At 50.0% G+C, this 12,020-nt stretch overlaps 1 protein-coding gene across 1 annotated transcript in view; it reads left to right on the forward strand.

The window, feature by feature from the left end:
- AFAP1 (actin filament associated protein 1) overlaps positions 1 to 12,020 on the forward strand; it is a gene marked incomplete at its 5' end in the record, with an annotated part of 128,289 nt that overhangs the window by 936 nt on the left and 115,333 nt on the right.

Consider the following 12,020-nt stretch of genomic DNA (forward strand, 5'->3'; position numbering starts at 1 on the left):
TCTGCCCCATCCCCTCCCCCTGTGGCTTGTCGGGGTGTGATCATTCCCAGAGGCAGGCTCCCCCCTTTCCCTCATCAGAGTGTGTGGGCGCGGGCGTGTGTGTTGTGGGTTCCATGTGTGGAGGGGTGTCCTTGTGTAGGTCGTGGCAAGCGTCTGAGCGTGGCAGGCTGTGCGTGGGGGTGCAGTGGGCCTGTGTAGGACTGGGGTCCATTCTTTTATTTAATCTCTCATTTGCTGTTTTATGAAGAAGCAGCCACACTTCCCCAAGAACTCACCCCAGCCGGGTCCCAGAGGAGCATGGGGCTGTCACCGTGCCTGGGGACCAGGGATCAGGCCGCCGCATTTCCTGCTCTGGTGAGGCCGGCCCCCAGGAGCTGGCTCTGATTGGAGGGCGTCTGGTCCCTCTGCTCAGAGCTTCTTGATTTCCGTTAGGATTGGGGGCGGGGGCGGGGGGGGGGTAGTCTGGAAAGCCAGATTTAACTTTGCAGCTCTCAGCGCCTGGAGAGTGGAAGAAACTTTCCCAAGAATTTGGCGGGCTGGAAAGTGTGTTTGAAGGAGGGGAATCCACACCCAGGGAATGAGGCCAAGGCAGTTACAGTTAGAGGTCAGATTTATGGAGAGGGTAGCGCCGGTGAGGTTGTGGGTCTGAAAACTTGGATTTCAGCCTGACGGCAAGATCTGATACTACCCTGCAGGTTCCGTATCGCTCAGCCACTTACCTAAAGTGGCGTCATTCATTTACCCTTTCGTCAAACTTGTAAAAGCACCTGTTATGTTCCACCGATGGTCCTTCTCCCTGGGGATGCAAAGTCTAAGAAGTCAGTCTTTCCCTCTTAAGAATGAGTGTTTGGTCCAAGACGGAGAACTCAGCTCTAGGCCCAAGTGGCTGTAATGTCCAGATTGCAGTTCTTTGTGAACAAGATGGGGTATGAATAACAGGAATGCAAGATGACAACGTGGTAATGACGGCGGCTGTCACCGTTGTAAAGGCCAAGTGGCCCTTCGCCCTGCCTGCTCTGCCCTCCCCCAGCTCCGGTCCTTTCAGCTTCGTCCCTCAGACCATCTCAGTTTAGGTGGCACTTCTTCTCCAAAGCCTTCCCTGAAGTCATCACGCCCTGCTCTCTGAGCGCTGCGGTCGTCAAGGACAGATTGGTCCCCTGGAGTACAGCTTTTGCCAGATGCTCTGCTAGAGGTGGGCAGGGCTTCTGAGGGAGAGGAAGAGTTATGTGTACACGAGAGGCCCCTTTTCTGTACTGCGGACCCAAGTCTTTCCTGGCCTTCAACTCTCCTAAGGGTTTGGAGATTAATAGGTGCTCCTACTTCCTGGTGTTTGTTGCCCAGTGCAGCATCCTTGATTAGAATTTATTTGCTCTGATTCTGGCTCTGGAAAGAGGTTGCTCCGTGTTCCTGCAAAGCCGTTGGGGCTTCAGCGTCCTCACCTTTGAGGGTTTTGAACAAGGTAAGCACCTTGTCAGGTCTAAACCTTTCGTTCTTTCAACCAAATACAGCAGAGGAAAGCTCTCTTGGTGGCAGTGGTATAGGTAATGGACGTCTCCGAAAATGTAAATTCTAAAGGGTCCTTCTTTAGTTCTTTCCAAAAAGTGTAATTGCATGGGTATTTACTTTGTATCAAAGGACCACTGTGGATGGATGCTTCAGCAACTTTTTGATACTGTCTCGCAAAGCCTTATTACATTTTACTTGCAACATCTGTCCTCTGTCAAGTGGGTGTGATGTTTTCCTTAATGGGGGTGCTGGGTGCAGAACTCTTGGCAGGAGCATTTTGCCGGCCTTTTGAGTGTCACATGAAGTCCGCCAACTGCAGGCATTTGTGTGGCCAGTCTCTAACGGAGATGTTAATTTGGAGAGTCTGAAATAAGAGAATTTGGGGAGAACCTTGAGTAGGCGTACGTGGCTTTGTGTAATCCTTTAAAGCATAGTTGAATCTTATTACTTGCAAAACATTGCATCATAGGTTAAATGACCTATAAGGAAGCTCCAATTCTAAGGAATGTGGTCATTAATCCTTAAAAATATTAATCTCCCTTCTGATTTATCTGTTTGGCGAGATGGGAATTTGGTGTGCTTGATTTTTTTTTTGAAGCCACATGTCTGTTTATAGAAAGGATACACAGGGTTTTTGGGTTTTTTGTTTGTTTGTTTGTTTTTGTGTGTTTTTTTTTGTTTGTTTGTTTGTTTCTTGCTCTTCTTATTGGGATGATTACAGGGATTCAAAGTAGGTGATGGCTGTTTGGTCCAGGAGTGATTGATGCCGCTGAGTTACCATTTTCATGTTAACTAGGGTTTTTGTCTTTATTTTGATTTGCAGTCTTCAATTAATTTAAAAGAGTACTTTGTCACACACTCCACGTGGTTTGTTTTGTTAGGGATCTCATTTGAGGGGAGGGGACTTCAGAAATGCAGATGGATTTTCTTTGTGGTTTCCTTAGATTGTCTTAGCGTTTTCACTGAAAATTAATACCGGTTCTGCAAGCAGGCCTAATTTTTCTATGGAGCAAATGAAAAGGGGCTTTCATAGCAGAGATGCCTGAGGATGGAGAAGGTGGCATTTGAGCTCCACTTTCCAATATTGTCCTTCTTGTTCTTTGCTGAGGAGGGCAGCTCCCCAGCTTTTCCCTGGGGGCCTGAACAAAGAGCTTCTTTCACCCCACCTCGAAGCACTGGTGCTGCTTCCTCCTTTTCCCAGTTTATGCTATTCTGTGCATCATCTCGTTTGAGCATTATTTGCCTGGAACTAGAGGTTCGGAGATAATGTTTTCTCTTAGATTATAAATCTAAGTCTTTGCTCTTAACCCCTCCACCTCCCGCCAACCTCTTCCACATCAAAAATCTACCAAATGGTTTTTTTCTTCTTTCTTCTCCATTAAAAAAAAATCTTATCATACTCATGTCTATTAGTGCAGGCTACATCAAAACTGCTTTGGATGCGGACAGGATGTAATATGAATAACATATTAAAGATAACTTACTCCGGTTCTGTTGCACAGGAAACTTGGATTGGAAATTTGGCTCCAGGAATGTTTTGGCAAGTTCAAGTGCTTCTCTGAACGTCAGTTCCCTCCTTTATAAAATGGAGTTAATTGTTGGTAATACCTGCTCTATCTAGCCCAAGAGATGGTTTTGAGGATAAAAAGAAATCATGAATGGAGTGAAATTTTGTGAATTGTAAAAGATCCTGTTGCCAGGGATTAAAAAAAATGCTTCGTTAAGAATTTAAGGAGTTCCCGTCGTGGCACAGTGGAAAGGAATCTGACTAGGAACCATGAGGTTGCGGGTTAGATCCCTTGCTTTGCTCAGTGGGTTAAGGATCCAGCAGTGCTGTGAGCTGTGGTGTAGGTCACAGACACGGCTCAGATCCCACGTTGCTGTGGCTGTGGTGTAGGCGGGCAGCAATAGCTCCGATTCGACCCCTAGCCTGGGAATCTCCATATGCCTAGGGTGTGGCCCAAAAAAGACAAAAGAAAAAAAAATTTAATGAGTCTGTTTTTTTAAAAAACTTCAAATATTTAATACACAGATGATACTTAACTGGAAGTGTCTTAGACACAATGCCATGTACGATTGTTTTCTCTCGTTATTTGGCCAGTGTTGTTTGATATCGTAGCTTTTGGGGAGGTTATCAAATTCAGCTTTCATGTTAATCGCTTATAAGTAAGACTATTGAATGTGCAGAATGTGGCCTTTAACCGTCGCTTTGATATGTACAATCAATCCTATGAACCTTTCTTTTTCTCTTTCTTTTCTTTTCTTTTTCTTTTTAGGGCCACATCCGAGCCACAGGGAGGTTCCCAGGCTAGGGTCCAATTGGAGCTATGGCAACACTGGATCCTTAACCCACTGAGCGAGGCCAAGGATCCAACCCGCAACCTCATGGTTCCTAGTCGGATGCGTTAACCACTGCGCCACGACGGGAGCTCCCTTATGAACTTTTCTTTAATGAAGCGTAGTTGCTGGGCAGTTGGGTTCCTAAGTGACCTGTCTTGAGGTTGGGGAAGGCAGCAGGCCATGTGGTGGCATGATCAGGAAATCGCTGGCCTGTGACATCTGAAATACCCTGCATGGGTGAGTGAGCAGCAGGCTCAGTGTGACCCCGACCTCAGCGCCGTGGTGTCCTTGGGCCTTCTCACCTCAAGCCACCTTGGAAACCACTGGGTCCCCAGCCACCAGGCATGTCTGCTTCTCTCCCTCCTGCCTTTTCTTCCCCTCCACCAACTGCTGGGTCCCTCGGTCTCCCAGGCATTTGGGGGCAGGGGACAAACGCAAAGGCTAATAAAACCCAATACTGGTCCACAGAGAGTTTGTCCTTTATACACAGGTGGTGAGTGACCTGTCGTGTAGCTTGACAGACATTCATATGGATTTCCTGGGATGTGCCTGCGGAGACTCAAAGGTGGCCCCGCACCTCATTCGAGAAGAGCTGGAGACTGTCAGTGGAGGGGGAGAAGCAGACCGGGGTGTAACCTGGGACAGGTGGGGGTGCTGCCAGGAGTGCGTGGGGGAGTCTGGGAGCTGGATGGGTGCGCGAAGTCCAGCGTTTATTCTCCTCCTTGGTACCGAGAGTTTATCGGGCAAGACAGGCAGTGAAAGGTTCTTGGTTACAAGGCGGGCTGTGAATCTCGCGAAGCCTAGAATTCGTAGCCATTCCAAGCCATTTGTAACTCCCCACATCTGCTTTACCAGAACGCGTCTGTGATCTGTTGTTTTGGATGGAGTATGGTACTTAGCCTTTTGTTTGTATTTTCTGTCTGTTTTTGGCCGTGCCCTCAGCAGGTGGAAGTTCCCAGGCCAGGGAGTGGACCCGCGGCACAGCAGTGACCCGAGTCACTGCAGTGACTATGCTGGATCCTTAAGCTTTTGAGCCCCCAGGGAGCCCTGAGCCACCAGGGACATGCCGCCTTTTGATTTGAGAGAGCCCGTTGGCTCTTGTTGACTGTTGACGGTGTGACAGTCACTGCCGGGTATTTTCACACTCACAACTCTATGAGTTGCCTGTGACTGCTGTAACAAATCGCCACAAACCTAGTGGCTTAAAAGAACACAGCTTTATTATCTTGGAGTGCTGGGTTAGAAGTCTGAGTCAGATCTCATTGGGCAAAAAACCAGGGTGTCTGCAGGGCTGTGCTGCTGACAGGAGGCTCTGGGAGAGAGTTATTTGCCAGCTCACCCCGATGGTCCGGCGAATGTAGCTGCTGGCAGCAGTAGGACAGAGGCTAAAGCGGGGAGGCCGCCCTCAGCTTCTAGGGGTGTCCTCCTGGTTCCTTGCATGTAACCACTGATCCCAGAGCCAGCCAGGGCCACCGAGTCCTGCGCCCGCCCTCTGACTGTCCCTTCTGTGCATTGCTTTTGCTTCTACCTGGGAAAGTTCCCTGCTCTTAAGGGCTCATGCGATGAGACTGGGCCCACTTAGAGCCCCAGCGTAAGCCCCCATCTAAGACTCCTATCTAGGGTCTGTAGCAAAGTCCCTCTTGGGAGGTAATGGGACACAGTCACAGGTTCCAGGAATGAGCACGTGGACCTCTGCCTCCCAGGATTACCCGATCCACGCAGGCCAATATCCAGTGACCTTGGTACTGTTACCCCGAATTCACAAATAAATAAAACCAGGAAGTAAAAGGCTCCGATATCTTAAGCAAATTGCCAGACCATCAAGATCCCCGTTAAATGACAAGACGGTTCTTCTGACTCGCTCTTGAGCCGCTGGTGAGGTTTATAGCAGCGGAGACAGGTCAGTTGGAAGCAGAGTAAATTTTGTGTTTTGGAGTATTTAAATAGGCTGCTCTGATTATAGAAGTTTTGCCAAGAAGTCATTAGAGTAATTCCTCTGTTAGAAAAAACACCCACGTGGGGGATTTGGGACGCGAGGGACTCTTTCCTCATGGGGTGAAGAAGGCATAATTCCATGTCCGCTTCTAGAAGGGAAACAGCTGAGTCAACCCAACAGGGATTCGCATTCCTGAGTTTGAGAGACTCTGTTTCAAGGCTGAAAAAAGCCCAGTAAACAGTGTCCTATCCACTTTGCTGATAGTGAGGAATGAGCTGCCCCTGATGGTCAAGAAAACAGCAGGTGGCAGTCACCAGTATTGAAGAGCAAGCAGCACCTCATTGGATCATGCAGATGTTTGCCAGAGGTTTTCATTAGGATGCTTTTTTCTTTCTTTCTGTAAGAAAGTAGAACCTATAATCCTAAGGCTTCTAACCTGGCCTTCAGGAATTTACCAGCTGCCTGATAACCCAGTGCAAAAACACTGTGTGTCTGCGCCTGGGTGTGTGTGTTTTACTGGGGAGATTTGTAGCTCTCCATTCTTTTTCGAAGGGCTTGGATTCCAAAACGTTTTAAGAACACACCGCTTAATATGATATTCTTGCTGGTCAAATATCAGATTTTGTTTAAAAATCAAACACCCCATTTTAAACAAAGTTATGCAGGCGCACCGTTTTCCGAGTCAAAAGTTCTCCAGGGCTGAGAACAAAACCCAGCCCTGGCGCGCCCCGCCCTTCTCCACCCTGACTCCTGCTCCCCCGGGCCTCCCTTCCAGCATTTTCACTCTTCCAGATTTCGTGTGAGACATCCTGCAGGAAGAGAGGATTCAGGTCGCTTCCTCTCCTCCCCCCCCGCCCTCTCCCCTCCCGCCCCCCCCCATATAATTTTGTTAACGGTTTGGTCACACATTCAGCGGCCCTTCTTGGGATCATGGAAATATTATTCACAGCTGAGATATGTGGTCGTGTTGACGACATTTCCTTCCTCCTACAGGTTTTTGGGTTTTTTTGTTTTTTCTTTTTCCTAGAGTTGACAATTGCCCTGCTTTGTTTTGCTTAGTTTGGGGTATCTGTCACTCCTTCCTCACCCCCCCCCAAGTGTAAACCCCCTCTGCATGCATTCACACGGGCCAGGGGATCATCCATTCTGGCCTTTTCTTCCACCCCCTGCTCCCTCTAAACCGTTGCTTCCGAGGCCAGCTTCAGGTCGCCTGCCACCCCAAGGCGTCCTCTCCCCTCTTTCCCAGGTAAGATGCCTCCTTTAAAATTCCTCTCTCTTATTTTGGTTGAGCATACTCACCCGTAGCTTTCTAAGAAATAATTTTTATTTTTTTTAATGGAAGTAGAGTTGATGTATGATGTGTTCGTTTCGTGTGCAGCAAAATGATTCGCTTATACACACAGGTATATCCATTTTTTAGATCCTTTTCCTTTACAGGTTATTACAAAATATTGACTGTCCTTGCCTGTACTATACAGAAGGTCCTTAAAATAAAATTTTTTTGGGGGGGGTCTTGTAGCATGTTGGGCTCTGACTCTCACATGTAATTGATGGTCTGGCTGAGTGTGGAACTCTGGGTTAGAAAAATCACCTTCCTGCAGAGTTTGCAAGGCGGTGCTCCGCTGACGTCCGTCTGCCGGTGTGACAGGTGATGTGTCCAGAGCCCTTCCTTCCGGTGTGACCCGCAGTTCGCTCTGTGTAAGTTTTCAGGCTCCTCTTGTTTTACCTCGTGTCTGCAGAGGTCTGGATGGCAGTGTCCTGCTGTGGGTCTCGTTTTGTTTGTTGTGTCGGGAGCTGGCTGGGCGGGCCTCTTCCGTCCACAGCCCGCTGCCCTCTTTTCTGATGGGAAGTCCCTTAAATGTCTGTTCGTCTCTTGGCCGAGGTCGTTGTCATTTGGTTTTCCTTCTGGGGAGCTTTCTCCGACGTCGTCTGGAAACCCTTGTGTGGATGGTGCGTTGCTCTAATTAAGTTCAAGCCCTCCTTTGGAGTCCCTGAAAATATTTTTGAAAATCCATCTTTTCTTGTTTCAAGGATGTGGTCAGGGTTTTATTACACTCGGCATCCTGGAGGAAAGATTTACTTTTTTTCATGGCTTTTCAGCCTGATTATCTACTAAAGCCCAAAGTATTTGAAGGCAGTTTCATGACCCCACTGTAGTTTGAAAGAAAATTTCCGTTCGGCCCATTATCTGTTCCCTAATATGGAAAAAAGACATAACTTCCAGTCTTTGGAGGCATTAGAAGCTTTTCCGTGTCCTCAGACCCCTCCGTTTAAAACATCTCAGTGTTGCTGTTGTGGTTCAGTGGGTTAAGAACCCGACGTAGCGTCCACGAGGATGAGAGTTTGATCCTTGGCCTTGCTCCGTGAGTTAGGGATCCGGCGTTGCCGTGAGCCGCGGTGTAGGTCACAGATGTGGCTCAGATCTGGTGTGGCCGCGGCTGTGGTGTAGGCCGGCCGCGACAGCTCCCATTGGACGCCCAGCCTGGGAACCTTCACAAGCCGCAGGTGCAGCCCTAAAAAGGAAAAACGAAAAAAAAGATCTTCTTCGCTCATGTCCACGCTGTAGCCTCATCTGCCCTCTGCTTTGTACGCTGACAGCTGCCCGTTCACAGTTCTGTGAGGAGCTGCCCGCGGTGAGTTCAGGGTTTGGAAACCCTCGCTGCCTTCCTCCCGACCCCGGGCACACCTAGGTGGTCATGCCCGCGGCTGGTGGGGGCAGGCGCATCAGAACGCTCCTGTTTTGGGTTGTACTTTAGTCATAAATTTATGAAGACAAAGAGGAGATGATGATGATGGGTGTTAGATGACAGTGTGACAAATTCGGGGCGTTTTGTTTTGTTTTTATTCTTTTTGGGCTGTGCCTGTGGCCTGCAGAAGTTCCAGGCCAGGAATTGAACCTGTGCCGCAGCAGCGACCGGAGCCACTGCAGTGCCGACACGGGATCCTTAACCCACTGCGCCACCAGGGAACTCCCCCTAGGGGTATTTTTAGCCATGGTAGGTGAAACTAGGTCTGGGGGCATCCATCTAGTCTGGAACTTTCTGTCGGAAAGTTTACAGAAATGGCTTCTCGGGAGCAGGACCCTGTGCTTCCTTGGGGTTGTTTGATGAAGAGGCTTGTGGCAGGCATCCCGAGAGAAAGGAGAATACATCTGAAAATTGGCTTGGGGCCCTCCGTTTTGAATGGCTTTGGAACCTGTAGAGGGTTTTCCCGAACAAGTACGGCATGAGCTTCTGAGAGACGTTACCTGCGAGAGTCCCGACACATGGCGTGATGTTTTGTTTTTAAACCCCCTCTCCCCAGTTAATACACATTTGTGTGTCGGGAGGCCCTAAGTTGCTGGAGACTTTTCTCCAGGTGGGTTAGTTATTTGAGTTTTCCTGTATCTGAGGAATGATCCTCTGACCTGGTCTCTTCGTGCTTCCAGAACGGGACACCACAGCCTGGATGCCTCATAAACAGCAAACCTTGATTTCTCACAGTTCTCACGGAACTGCGGCAACTCCCGGTCCTTAACCCACGGGGCTGGGCCGGGGAGCAAACCCTCGTCCCAGCGCTCCGCAGATGCTGCCAATCCCATTGCACCACAGCGGGAGCTCCTCATCAGGAGTTTTGAGGGGACATGGCAGTCAGTCTGTAGGTCCCCCGAGCAGCTCAGATGTGCTGCCTTCATGATAAAGGAGGCTGAATGGCTCCAATGAAGACCATATTAGTATTTTTGATAGCTACACTCTCCACACTCATGGCATGTGGAAGTTCCGGGGCTGGGGATTGAACCTGTGCCTCCAGTGTCCTGAGCTGCTCGTTGCAGTCAGATTTTAAACTCACTGTGCCACAGTGGGAACTCCAAGAAGACGGTAGTATGACTAGTCTTTTGGAGTTTGTAGCACTAGCGCCTTCCCTGCTGGCACTGTGTGCGGAGTGCTTTTATGTCCTAGGCACTGTCCAAACACTTTGCAGCTCTTTTTATCTTTTCACTAACTCTGGGGCCGGGGGGTGGGGGGCAGGTATTGTCCTTGTTTTGCAGTTGACAAAATGAGACAAAGACTCCTGGTGACTGGGGTTGACAGTACTGCATTGTATATTTAAAAGTTGTGAAGAGAGTAGATCTTCAAAATTCTCATCACAAGGCAAAAAACCGTATCTCTGTGTGGTGATGGCTGTTGATGGACTTACCGTGGTTGTTTCAGAGATACGCCCATGTATCAAGTCGTTCCGTTGTCTGCCTGCCTGGATGCTATGTTATTTGTCAGTAACACAGAGAGAAACACAGTGAGATGGAGAGACAGGGAGGGACTGGCCCAAGATCATGCAGTCGGTGGGATGCTGATGCCCGCTCGGAAGCCATGGCAGATGGCGTGGCCGCTTTATTTGGTAAGACTTTCTGGGGATGGACACTGAGGTGACTGGGTGCTCTGTTGTAATGTGGCTTCTCAGGGCCCAGCTGTAGACAGAGCTGGCCACCCCGACTGGCAGCCTGGTCACCATTCCTGCTCCTGACCCACCAGGTGCCCCTGGCGGTTCTGGCGGGGCTTCAGCATCTGCGCCTCCTGCATCCCTGCACCTGCTCTTTCAAGGTTCCTGCCGGCGGGGGCCAGTGTGTGCGGGTGGACCCGTGAGGGTGTGACAGGTACTCTCAGGGAGGGCTGCACACAGGGCTGGGGTTTGGGGTGGGCACCCCAAGGAGGCGGTCCCAACGGGGTGTGGAGCCGAGGCGCTGAGGCTTTCTGGGCTCTAAAGACTCCAGCCGCCTGGCCCCTCTCATCTCTCTAGTGCTTAGTGCAGGGCCGACAAAGGCGTCTGCTCTGCGCCCTTAATTTCTACAAGTCCTGCCTTTAGTTTCCAACGTTCAGCAGATCAGAGTAGCCTGGGCTGTGGGACAGGAGCCCTTATCTCCCGTCTGGCTGGACCCCAGCTGGGGACACCAGCTGCCCAGAGACAGCTGCCACCCAGGGCCAAGCGGCGATGCTGCACCTCCAGAGACAGGCCCACACTATCGTCTGTCCCCAGCTGGGATAACCTCCCAGAACAGAAGCTCATACCCACCCGCCTCCCTCCCGGGACTGAGCCGTCCTCTGTACCGCAGCGGAGGGCACTTCTGAGGCCCCGGAAGTACCGGCACTCCGTCAGCATCCATTGAGCCCTAAGGAGGGTGACCGGATGCGGCAGCAGCGACTCGGGTTCCCAGACCGGGGCTGGCGTTCTGGCTCCACTCAGTCATCACCAGCGGCATTGGCCTCCCGAGAGCCTCTTACATCAAAGGGCAGCGCGGGACCTGTCTCCTGAGGGTCGGCAGGTGAAGGCAGAGTCCAGTCCTGCCGATTGGGTCATTGATGGTGGTTACGCTGTTGCTCGCGAAGAAACGGTGACTCTGACTCAGCTGGGGATCTTGTGGGCGGAGCCACTGAAGGAGCTTGGAAGATGCCTTTAGGCAGAGCCTGCAGAGGAAAGGGTGGGGGCTTGTGATCATCAATGGGTGAAATCTGGGTTTTTCCCTGGGCCAGATGCCTGCTTTATCTGCCCCCTTTATCTTGAGACTTGCTGAGACCTAAGAAAGGGGTGGGGGGTGCTGTGTCACGGTGGGATCGGTGGCCGTTTAAGTTCAACTAAAGCTGCTGGTCGAAAAATGCATCAATACAAACTCCTGGACTGCGAAGCGAGCTGAGGCCAGGCTTTGGTTCGGTACCTGGAGCTGTGACCTCATGGGTACAGGGAGGTCCCGGAACCAGGACATTCTCAGGATCACAGTCAGCAAGGGCTTGAGGCGTCTGCGCTGGCGCACGTCCTGGTTCATTTAAATGACCTGGAAGCAGTTACACTGGAAGAAGACTTGATTTCCAGAATTGCTATTGCCTTACCTTTCTGGAAAAATCCCATGATGATTTGCAGATGTTCGAGGCAGAATGACGTGGCCCCGCTACCTGTTTTCAAGCAAATTTACACACATACATTTGTTTAAATCTTTCAGGTGATACAGACATAGACGTGGAGAGTAAAATGCTAAAGCCTGCAGCCTTCTTGTCTGGAGGTGAGCGTTGTTAACAGTTAAGCCTGTACTCCACGCGTTTTTTTGGACATTATAAATGCAACGTGAATATATGTCTGTGTTTAACAGTAGCTCACATTTATTCATTATTCAGCATATGTATCTGTTGAACTCCCCCTCGGTGCCATTTCATTTTTATGTATTTATTTTTAAGTTAAAAACTTCTGGCCGCATCCATGGCAGGTGGAAGCT

Source organism: Sus scrofa, chromosome 8 (assembly GCF_000003025.6).
Source record: "Sus scrofa isolate TJ Tabasco breed Duroc chromosome 8, Sscrofa11.1, whole genome shotgun sequence".
In the NCBI taxonomy this organism is placed as follows: Eukaryota; Metazoa; Chordata; class Mammalia; order Artiodactyla; family Suidae; genus Sus; species Sus scrofa.